The sequence below is a fragment of the Manis pentadactyla genome, chromosome 6 (genome assembly GCF_030020395.1).
Source record: "Manis pentadactyla isolate mManPen7 chromosome 6, mManPen7.hap1, whole genome shotgun sequence".
Lineage (NCBI taxonomy): Eukaryota > Metazoa > Chordata > Mammalia > Pholidota > Manidae > Manis > Manis pentadactyla.
This window is the reverse complement of record NC_080024.1, coordinates 99,661,866-99,674,370: the sequence shown is the minus strand read 5'-3', so window position 1 is coordinate 99,674,370 and position 12,505 is coordinate 99,661,866.

Sequence of the window (12,505 nt, the reverse complement as noted above, 5' to 3'; positions counted from 1 at the left end):
AGGCTGTCATTTCCCCATTGCATGTCCATGGCTCCTTTATTGTATATTAATTGACCATATATGTTTGGGTTAATGTCTGGAGTCTCTACTCTGTTCCACTGGTCTGTGGCTCTGTTCTTGTGCCAGTACCAAATTGTCTTGATTACTGTGGTTTTGTAGTAGAGCATGAAGTTGGGGAGTGAAATCCCCCCACCCCCACTTTATTGTTCCTTCTCAGGATTGCTTTGGCTATTCAGGGTCTTTGGTGTTTCGATATGAATTTTTGAACTATTTGTTCCAGTTCGTTGAAGAATGCTGTTGGTAATTTGATAGGGATTGCATAAAATCTGTATGTTTCTTTTTGGCAGGATGGCCATTTTGATGATATAAATTCTTCCTAGCCAAGAGCATGGGATGAGTTACCATTTGTTAGTGTCCTCTTTAATTTCTCTTAAGAGTGTCTTATAGTTTTCAGGGTATAGGTCTTTCATTTCCTTGGTTACGTTTATTCCTAGGTATTTTATTCTTTTTGATGCAATTGTGAATGGAATTATTTTCATGATTTCTCTTTCTATTAGTTCATTATTAGTGTACAGGAAAGCCACAGCTTTTTGTGTGCTAGTTTTGTATCCTGCAACTTTGTTGAATTCCGATATCAGTTCTAGTAGTTTAGGAGTGGAGTCTTTAGGGTTTTTTATGTACAATATCATGCTATCTGCATATAATGACAGTGTGACTTTTTCTTTCCAATCTGGGTGCCTTGTATTTCTTAGTTTTGTCTGATTGCAGTGGCTAGGACCTCCAGTACTCTGTTGAATAACAGTGGGTAGAGTGGGCATCCCTGTCTAGTTCCCTATCTTAGAGGAAAACATTCAGCTTCTAGCTGTTAAGTATGGTGTTGGCTGTGGGTTTGTCATATATGGCATATATTATGTTGAGGTACTTGCCCTCTATACCCATTTTGCTGAGAGTTTTTATCATGAATGGATGTTGAATTTTGTCGAATGCTTTTTCAGCATCTATGGAGATGATCATGTGGTTTTTGTCTTTCTTTTTGTTAAGGTGGTGGATGATGTTGATGGATTTTCGAATGTTGTACCATCCTTGCATCCCTGGGATGAATCCCACTTGATCATGGTGTATGATCCTCTTGATGTATTTTTGAATTTGGTTGGCTAATATTTTGTTGAGTATTTTTGCATCTATGTTCATCAGTGATATTGGTTTGTAATTTTCTGTTTTGGTGTGGTCTTTGCCTGGTTTTGGTATTAGAGTGATGCTGGATTCATAGAATGAGTTTGGAAGTATTGCCTCCTCTTCTATTTTTTGGAAAACTTTAAGGAGAATGGGTATTATGTCTTCTCTATATTGTGATAAAATTCCATGGTGAATCTATCTGGTCAGGGGGTTTTGTTCTTGGGTAGTTTTTTGATTACCGATTCAATTACTTTGCTGGTAATTGGTTTGTTTAGATTTTCTGTTTCTTCCTTCGTTAGTCTTGGAAGGTTGTATTTTTCTAGGAAGTTGTCCATTTTTCTAGGTTTTTCAACTTTTTAGCAGATAGACTTTCATAATATTCTCTAATAATTCTTTTTATTTCTGTGGGGTCTGTCATGATTTTTTCTTTCTCATTTCTGATTCTGTTGATTTGTGTAGATTCTATTTTCCTCTTAATAAGTCTGGCTAGGGGCTTATCTGTTTTGTTTATTTACTCAAAGATCAGCTCTTGGTTTCACTGATTTTTTTATTGTTTTATTCTTCTCAATTTTATTTATTTCTTCTCCGATCTTTATTATTTCCCTCCTTCTGCTGACTTTGAGCCTCATTTGTTTTTCTTTTTCCAGTTTCAATAATTGTGACTTTAGAATATTCATTTGGGATTGTTCTTCTTTCCTGAAATATGCCTGGATTGCTATATACTTTCCTCTTAGAACTGTTTTTGCTGCATCCCACAGAAGCTGGGGCTCTGTGCTGTTGTTGTCATTTTTCTCCATATATTGCTTGATTTCTATTTTAATTTGGTCATTGATCCATTGATTATTTAGGAGCATGTTGTTAAGCCTCCATGTGTTTGTGAGCCTTTTTGTTTTCTTTGTACAATTTATTTCTAGTTTTACACCTTTGTGGTCTGAGAAGTTGGTTGGTAGAATTTCAGTCTTTTGAATTTACTGAGGCTCTTTCTGTGGCCTAGTACGTGGTCTATTCTGAGAAGAATGTGCACTTGAGAAGAATGTCTATCCTGTTGCTTTTGGGTGTAGAGTTCTGTAGATGTCTGTTAAGTCCTTCTGTTCCAGTGTGTTGTTCAGTGCTTCTGTGTCCTTACTTATTTTCTGTCTGCTGGACCTGTCCTTTGGAGTGAGTGGTGTGTTGAAGTCTCCTAGAATGAATGCATTGCATTCTATTTCCTCCTTTAGTTCTATTAATATTTGTTTCAGGTATGTTGGTGCTCCTGTATTGGTTGCATATATATTCATAATGGTTATATCCTCTTGTTGGACTGAGCCCTTTATCATTATGTAATGTCCTTCTTTGTCTTTTGTTACTTTCTTTATTTTGAAGTCTGTTTTGTCTGATACCAGAATTGCAACACCTGCTTTCTTCTCTCTGTTGTTTGCTTGAAATATCTTTTTCCATCCCTTGACTTTAAGTCTGTGCGCATCTTTGGGTTTGAGGTGAGTCTCCTGTATGCAGCATATGGATGTATCTTGCTTTTTTATCCATTCTATTACTCTGTGTCTTTTGATTGGTGCATTCAGTCCATTTACATTTAGGGTGATGATTGAAAGGTATGAATTTATTGCCATTGCAGGCTTTAAGTCTGTGATTACCAAAGGTTTAGGGTTAGCTTCTTTACTATCTTACTGTCTAACTTAACTCGCTTGTTGAGCTATTATAAACACAGTCTGATGATTCTTTATTTCTCTCCCTTCTTATTCCTCCTCCTCCCTTCTTCATATGTTGGGTGTTTTGTTGTGTGCTCTTTTTAGGAGTGCTCCCATCTAGAGCAGTCCCTGTAGGATGCCCTGTAGAGGTGGTTTGTGGGAGGCAAATTCCCTCAACTTTTGCTTGTCTGGGAATTGTTTAATCCCTCCTTCATATTTAAATGATATTCGTGCTGGATACAGTAGTCTTGGTTCGAGGCCCTTCTGTTTCATTGCATTAAGTTTATCATGCCATTCTCTTCTGGCCTGTAGGGTTTCTGTCGAGAAGTCTGATGATAGCCTGATGGGTTTTCCTTTGTAGGTAACCTTTTCTTTCTCTCTGGCTGCCTGTAATACTTTGTCCTTGTCTTTGATCTTTGCCATTTTAATTATTATGTGTCTTGGTGTTGCCCTCCTTGGATCCCTTGTCATGGGAGTTCTGTGTACCTCTGTGGTCTGAGAGGCCATTTCTTCCCCTAGTTTGGGGAAATTTTCAGCAATTATTTCTTCAAAGACATTTTCTATCCCCTTTTCTCTCTCTACTTCTTCTGGAATACCTATAATTCTTATATTGTTCCTTTTCGTTTGGTCACTCAGCTCTCTTAAAATTCTTTCATTCCTGGAGATCCTTTTATCTCTCTCTGCATCAGCTTCTCTGCGTTCCTGTTCTCTGTTTTCTAGTCCATTAATGGTCTCTTGCATCTCGTCCATTCTGTTTTGACGTCCTTCCAGAGCTTGTTTTATTTCTGAATTCTCCTTCCTTAGTTCTTGCATATTTCTCTGCAAGTCCATCAGCATGGTTATGACTTTTGTTTTGAATTCTTTTTCAGGAAGACTGGCTAAATCTATCTCCCCAGATTCCTTCTCAGGGGAAGATGTAGCAGATGCCGAAGATGTCTGGGTTAGTCTTGTCTGGATCATATTTTTTTGCCTTTTCATGTTGATAGGTGCTATTGACTGTCAGCTGGGAGGGCCAAAATTTTCACTTGCTACTGGCCTTTCTTTACTGGGACAACTGCGACCCCTAGTGACTTGTATTGGGTAATTGCGTGTAGAGTGGGTCTTTGTGTCTTGCCTGGCCGGAAGGGAGAAATTTCCCTTTCTGTGGGCGGAATTTGTCTCAGGCTGCTTCTCTGCTTTCGCAGCGCCCGGTGGGGTAATGGATGGGGGAGCTGCTTGACTGTTTAGCTCCGTGAGGGGTCTCAGAGCTGTTGCCCAGGGGGTTAGTGCACCCGGTTTTCCCTGTAATTTCCAGCTGCTGTACTGTGACCTGGGTTGTTTCCGTCAAGCTGTTAAGTCCCTGTCCCTTTAAGACTTTCAAAAAGCACTCACTTTTCTTTGTCACAGGGGCATCAGCTTTGGCACCCGCTCAGAGGTCTTACTCCCTGTTCCCCCAGTATCCAGGGCCCCCTGGGCACGTACTGTGTCTGCGCTCTGGCCCGGATGGCTGAGGCTGGGTGTTCAGCAGTCCTGGGCTCCGTCTCCCTCCCGCTCTGCCTATTCTTCTCCCGCCGGGAGCTCGGGGGAGGGGCGCTCGGGTCCCGCCGGGCCGGGGCTTGAATCTTACCCCTTTCACCAGTCGCTGGGTTCTTGCTGGTGTAGCTGCAGTCTGGCCACTGTCCTGCGTCTTCTAGTCTCTCTTTTAGGGCTAGTTGTGTTTGTTGTATTTTCAAAAGTATATATGTTTTTGGGAGGAGATTCCCACTGTCCTACTCACGCCGCCATGTTGGCTCCGCCTCTGAGAAATAAATTTATACTTCTGATTTTGCTGGTATTCTATATTCTTGAATTATCATGCATCCAAAATTACACTGGCTCAGTTAATTGTATTTCTCATTTTAAAAATGTGATGAGAGAAAATGATAACTAATACTCTCCTGATAGCCTAAAAATTTTTTAAATTATGCTCAGAAAGAAAATACATAGTTTTCAATAATAAAAATTGTCATTCTATGTAAATGAAGGGTATTTTTATTTATTTATTTATTTATTTATTTATTTATTTATTTATTTATTTATTTATTTATTTATTTATTTATTTATATGTTGGTATCATTCATCTACAATTACATATGGAAAGTTATGTTTACTAGACCCCACCATCACCAAGCCCCTGCCTACATATCCTACCACAGTCACTGTCCATCAGCATAGCAAGATGCTGTAGAATCATTACTTGTCTTCTCTGTGTTTTACACCCCTCCCCTTGCCCCCCTGACCTTATACATGCTAATCCAAGGCCCCGGTTCTTTCCCCTCTTCATCCCTTCGTTCCCACCCATCCTCCCCAGACCCTTTCCCTTTGGTAACTGTTAGTTCATTCTCGGTTTCTGTGAGTCTGCTGCTGTTTTGCTCCTTCAGTTTTTTTCTTTGTTGTTATACTCCCCAGATGAGTGAAATCATTTGGTACTTGTCTTTCTCCGCCTGGCTTACTTCACTGAGCATAATACTCTCTAGCTCCATCCATGTTGTTGCAAATAGTAGGATTTGTGTTCTTCTGAGAGCTGAAAAATATTCCATTGTGTATATGTACCACCTCTTCTTTATCCATTCATCTACTGATGGACACTTAGGTTGCTTCCATTTCTTGGCTATTGTAAATTTTGCTGAGATAAACATAGGGTTGCAAATGTCTTTTTCAAACAGGGCTGATGCATTCTTCGGGAAAATTCCTAGGAGTGGAATTCCTGGGTCAAATGGTATTTCTATTTGGAGTTTTTTGAGGAACCTCTATACTGCTTCCCACAACGGCTGAACTAATTTACATTCCCACCAGCAGTGTAGGAGGGTTCCCCTTTCTCCACAACCTCACCAACATTTGTTGTTGTTTGTCTTTTGGATGGTGGCGATCCTTACTGGTGTGAGGTGATATCTCATTGTGGTTTTAATTTGCATTTATCTGATGACTAGTGATGTGGAACATCTTTTCATGTGACTTTTGGCCATCTGAATTTCTTCTTTGGAGAACTGTCTGTTCAGCTCCTCTGCCCATTTTTTAATTGGATTATTTGCTTTCTGTTTGTTGAGGTGTGTGAGTTCTTTATATATTTTGGATGACAACACTTTATTGGATCTGTCATTTATGAATATAATCGCCCATACTGTAGGATGTCTTTTTGTTCTATTGGTGGTGTCCTTTGCTGTACAGAAGGTTTTCAGTTTGATATAGTCCCACTTGTTCATTTTTGCTTTTGTTTCCCTTATCTGGAGAGATATTTTGATGGAGAAGTTGCTCATGCTTATGTCCAAGAGATTTTTGCCTATGTTTTTTTCTAAGAGTTTTATAGTTTCATGACTCATATTCAGGTTTTTGATCCATTTTGAGTTTACTTTTCTGTATGGGATTAGACAATAATCCAGCTTCATTCTCTTACATGTAGCTGTCCACTTTTGCCAACCCCATCTGTTGAAGAGGCTGTCATTTCCCCATTGCATGTCCATGGCTCCTTTATTGTATATTAATTGACCATATATGTTTGGGTTAATGTCTGGAGTCTCTACTCTGTTCCACTGGTCTGTGGCTCTGTTCTTGTGCCAGTACCAAATTGTCTTGATTACTGTGGTTTTGTAGTAGAGCATGAAGTTGGGGAGTGAAATCCCCCCACCCCCACTTTATTGTTCCTTCTCAGGATTGCTTTGGCTATTCAGGGTCTTTGGTGTTTCGATATGAATTTTTGAACTATTTGTTCCAGTTCGTTGAAGAATGCTGTTGGTAATTTGATAGGGATTGCATAAAATCTGTATGTTTCTTTTTGGCAGGATGGCCATTTTGATGATATAAATTCTTCCTAGCCAAGAGCATGGGATGAGTTACCATTTGTTAGTGTCCTCTTTAATTTCTCTTAAGAGTGTCTTATAGTTTTCAGGGTATAGGTCTTTCATTTCCTTGGTTACGTTTATTCCTAGGTATTTTATTCTTTTTGATGCAATTGTGAATGGAATTATTTTCATGATTTCTCTTTCTATTAGTTCATTATTAGTGTACAGGAAAGCCACAGCTTTTTGTGTGCTAGTTTTGTATCCTGCAACTTTGTTGAATTCCGATATCAGTTCTAGTAGTTTAGGAGTGGAGTCTTTAGGGTTTTTTATGTACAATATCATGCTATCTGCATATAATGACAGTGTGACTTTTTCTTTCCAATCTGGGTGCCTTGTATTTCTTAGTTTTGTCTGATTGCAGTGGCTAGGACCTCCAGTACTCTGTTGAATAACAGTGGGTAGAGTGGGCATCCCTGTCTAGTTCCCTATCTTAGAGGAAAACATTCAGCTTCTAGCTGTTAAGTATGGTGTTGGCTGTGGGTTTGTCATATATGGCATATATTATGTTGAGGTACTTGCCCTCTATACCCATTTTGCTGAGAGTTTTTATCATGAATGGATGTTGAATTTTGTCGAATGCTTTTTCAGCATCTATGGAGATGATCATGTGGTTTTTGTCTTTCTTTTTGTTAAGGTGGTGGATGATGTTGATGGATTTTCGAATGTTGTACCATCCTTGCATCCCTGGGATGAATCCCACTTGATCATGGTGTATGATCCTCTTGATGTATTTTTGAATTTGGTTGGCTAATATTTTGTTGAGTATTTTTGCATCTATGTTCATCAGTGATATTGGTTTGTAATTTTCTGTTTTGGTGTGGTCTTTGCCTGGTTTTGGTATTAGAGTGATGCTGGATTCATAGAATGAGTTTGGAAGTATTGCCTCCTCTTCTATTTTTTGGAAAACTTTAAGGAGAATGGGTATTATGTCTTCTCTATATTGTGATAAAATTCCATGGTGAATCTATCTGGTCAGGGGGTTTTGTTCTTGGGTAGTTTTTTGATTACCGATTCAATTACTTTGCTGGTAATTGGTTTGTTTAGATTTTCTGTTTCTTCCTTCGTTAGTCTTGGAAGGTTGTATTTTTCTAGGAAGTTGTCCATTTTTCTAGGTTTTTCAACTTTTTAGCAGATAGACTTTCATAATATTCTCTAATAATTCTTTTTATTTCTGTGGGGTCTGTCATGATTTTTTCTTTCTCATTTCTGATTCTGTTGATTTGTGTAGATTCTATTTTCCTCTTAATAAGTCTGGCTAGGGGCTTATCTGTTTTGTTTATTTACTCAAAGATCAGCTCTTGGTTTCACTGATTTTTTTATTGTTTTATTCTTCTCAATTTTATTTATTTCTTCTCCGATCTTTATTATTTCCCTCCTTCTGCTGACTTTGAGCCTCATTTGTTTTTCTTTTTCCAGTTTCAATAATTGTGACTTTAGAATATTCATTTGGGATTGTTCTTCTTTCCTGAGATATGCCTGGATTGCTATATACTTTCCTCTTAGAACTGTTTTTGCTGCATCCCACAGAAGCTGGGGCTCTGTGCTGTTGTTGTCATTTTTCTCCATATATTGCTTGATTTCTATTTTAATTTGGTCATTGATCCATTGATTATTTAGGAGCATGTTGTTAAGCCTCCATGTGTTTGTGAGCCTTTTTGTTTTCTTTGTACAATTTATTTCTAGTTTTACACCTTTGTGGTCTGAGAAGTTGGTTGGTAGAATTTCAGTCTTTTGAATTTACTGAGGCTCTTTCTGTGGCCTAGTACGTGGTCTATTCTGAGAAGAATGTGCACTTGAGAAGAATGTCTATCCTGTTGCTTTTGGGTGTAGAGTTCTGTAGATGTCTGTTAAGTCCTTCTGTTCCAGTGTGTTGTTCAGTGCTTCTGTGTCCTTACTTATTTTCTGTCTGCTGGACCTGTCCTTTGGAGTGAGTGGTGTGTTGAAGTCTCCTAGAATGAATGCATTGCATTCTATTTCCTCCTTTAGTTCTATTAATATTTGTTTCAGGTATGTTGGTGCTCCTGTATTGGTTGCATATATATTCATAATGGTTATATCCTCTTGTTGGACTGAGCCCTTTATCATTATGTAATGTCCTTCTTTGTCTTTTGTTACTTTCTTTATTTTGAAGTCTGTTTTGTCTGATACCAGAATTGCAACACCTGCTTTCTTCTCTCTGTTGTTTGCTTGAAATATCTTTTTCCATCCCTTGACTTTAAGTCTGTGCGCATCTTTGGGTTTGAGGTGAGTCTCCTGTACGCAGCATATGGATGGATCTTGCTTTTTTATCCATTCTATTACTCTGTGTCTTTTGATTGGTGCATTCAGTCCATTTACATTTAGGGTGATGATTGAAAGGTATGAATTTATTGCCATTGCAGGCTTTAAGTCTGTGATTACCAAAGGTTTAGGGTTAGCTTCTTTACTATCTTACTGTCTAACTTAACTCGCTTGTTGAGCTATTATAAACACAGTCTGATGATTCTTTATTTCTCTCCCTTCTTATTCCTCCTCCTCCCTTCTTCATATGTTGGGTGTTTTGTTGTGTGCTCTTTTTAGGAGTGCTCCCATCTAGAGCAGTCCCTGTAGGATGCCCTGTAGAGGTGGTTTGTGGGAGGCAAATTCCCTCAACTTTTGCTTGTCTGGGAATTGTTTAATCCCTCCTTCATATTTAAATGATATTCGTGCTGGATACAGTAGTCTTGGTTCGAGGCCCTTCTGTTTCATTGCATTAAGTTTATCATGCCATTCTCTTCTGGCCTGTAGGGTTTCTGTTGAGAAGTCTGATGAGAGCCTGATGGGTTTTCCTTTGTAGGTAACCTTTTCTTTCTCTCTGGCTGCCTGTAATACTTTGTCCTTGTCTTTGATCTTTGCCATTTTAATTATTATGTGTCTTGGTGTTGCCCTCCTTGGATCCCTTGTCATGGGAGTTCTGTGTACCTCTGTGGTCTGAGAGGCCATTTCTTCCCCTAGTTTGGGGAAATTTTCAGCAATTATTTCTTCAAAGACATTTTCTATCCCCTTTTCTCTCTCTACTTCTTCTGGAATACCTATAATTCTTATATTGTTCCTTTTCGTTTGGTCACTCAGCTCTCTTAAAATTCTTTCATTCCTGGAGATCCTTTTATCTCTCTCTGCATCAGCTTCTCTGCGTTCCTGTTCTCTGTTTTCTAGTCCATTAATGGTCTCTTGCATCTCGTCCATTCTGTTTTGACGTCCTTCCAGAGCTTGTTTTATTTCTGAATTCTCCTTCCTTAGTTCTTGCATATTTCTCTGCAAGTCCATCAGCATGGTTATGACTTTTGTTTTGAATTCTTTTTCAGGAAGACTGGCTAAATCTATCTCCCCAGATTCCTTCTCAGGGGAAGATGTAGCAGATGCCGAAGATGTCTGGGTTAGTCTTGTCTGGATCATATTTTTTTGCCTTTTCATGTTGATAGGTGCTATTGACTGTCAGCTGGGAGGGCCAAAATTTTCACTTGCTACTGGCCTTTCTTTACTGGGACAACTGCGACCCCTAGTGACTTGTATTGGGTAATTGCGTGTAGAGTGGGTCTTTGTGTCTTGCCTGGCCGGAAGGGAGAAATTTCCCTTTCTGTGGGCGGAATTTGTCTCAGGCTGCTTCTCTGCTTTCGCAGCGCCCGGTGGGGTAATGGATGGGGGAGCTGCTTGACTGTTTAGCTCCGTGAGGGGTCTCAGAGCTGTTGCCCAGGGGGTTAGTGCACCCGGTTTTCCCTGTAATTTCCAGCTGCTGTACTGTGACCTGGGTTGTTTCCGTCAAGCTGTTAAGTCCCTGTCCCTTTAAGACTTTCAAAAAGCACTCACTTTTCTTTGTCACAGGGGCATCAGCTTTGGCACCCGCTCAGAGGTCTTACTCCCTGTTCCCCCAGTATCCAGGGCCCCCTGGGCACGTACTGTGTCTGCGCTCTGGCCCGGATGGCTGAGGCTGGGTGTTCAGCAGTCCTGGGCTCCGTCTCCCTCCCGCTCTGCCTATTCTTCTCCCGCCGGGAGCTCGGGGGAGGGGCGCTCGGGTCCCGCCGGGCCGGGGCTTGAATCTTACCCCTTTCACCAGTCGCTGGGTTCTTGCTGGTGTAGCTGCAGTCTGGCCACTGTCCTGCGTCTTCTAGTCTCTCTTTTAGGGCTAGTTGTGTTTGTTGTATTTTCAAAAGTATATATGTTTTTGGGAGGAGATTCCCACTGTCCTACTCACGCCGCCATGTTGGCTCCGCCTCTGAGAAATAAATTTATACTTCTGATTTTGCTGGTATTCTATATTCTTGAATTATCATGCATCCAAAATTACACTGGCTCAGTTAATTGTATTTCTCATTTTAAAAATGTGATGAGAGAAAATGATAACTAATACTCTCCTGATAGCCTAAAAATTTTTTAAATTATGCTCAGAAAGAAAATACATAGTTTTCAATAATAAAAATTGTCATTCTATGTAAATGAAGGGTATTTTTATTTATTTATTTATTTATTTATTTATTTATTTATTTATTTATTTATTTATATGTTGGTATCATTCATCTACAATTACATATGGAAAGTTATGTTTACTAGACCCCACCATCACCAAGCCCCTGCCTACATATCCTACCACAGTCACTGTCCATCAGCATAGCAAGATGCTGTAGAATCATTACTTGTCTTCTCTGTGTTTTACACCCCTCCCCTTGCCCCCCTGACCTTATACATGCTAATCCAAGGCCCCGGTTCTTTCCCCTCTTCATCCCTTCGTTCCCACCCATCCTCCCCAGACCCTTTCCCTTTGGTAACTGTTAGTTCATTCTCGGTTTCTGTGAGTCTGCTGCTGTTTTGCTCCTTCAGTTTTTTTCTTTGTTGTTATACTCCCCAGATGAGTGAAATCATTTGGTACTTGTCTTTCTCCGCCTGGCTTACTTCACTGAGCATAATACTCTCTAGCTCCATCCATGTTGTTGCAAATAGTAGGATTTGTGTTCTTCTGAGAGCTGAAAAATATTCCATTGTGTATATGTACCACCTCTTCTTTATCCATTCATCTACTGATGGACACTTAGGTTGCTTCCATTTCTTGGCTATTGTAAATTTTGCTGAGATAAACATAGGGTTGCAAATGTCTTTTTCAAACAGGGCTGATGCATTCTTCGGGAAAATTCCTAGGAGTGGAATTCCTGGGTCAAATGGTATTTCTATTTGGAGTTTTTTGAGGAACCTCTATACTGCTTCCCACAACGGCTGAACTAATTTACATTCCCACCAGCAGTGTAGGAGGGTTCCCCTTTCTCCACAACCTCACCAACATTTGTTGTTGTTTGTCTTTTGGATGGTGGCGATCCTTACTGGTGTGAGGTGATATCTCATTGTGGTTTTAATTTGCATTTATCTGATGACTAGTGATGTGGAACATCTTTTCATGTGACTTTTGGCCATCTGAATTTCTTCTTTGGAGAACTGTCTGTTCAGCTCCTCTGCCCATTTTTTAATTGGATTATTTGCTTTCTGTTTGTTGAGGTGTGTGAGTTCTTTATATATTTTGGATGACAACACTTTATTGGATCTGTCATTTATGAATATAATCTCCCATACTGTAGGATGTCTTTTTGTTCTATTGGTGGTGTCCTTTGCTGTACAGAAGGTTTTCAGTTTGATATAGTCCCACTTGTTCATTTTTGCTTTTGTTTCCCTTATCTGGAGAGATATTTTGATGGAGAAGTTGCTCATGCTTATGTCCAAGAGATTTTTGCCTATGTTTTTTTCTAAGAGTTTTATAGTTTCATGACTCATATTCAGGTTTTTGAT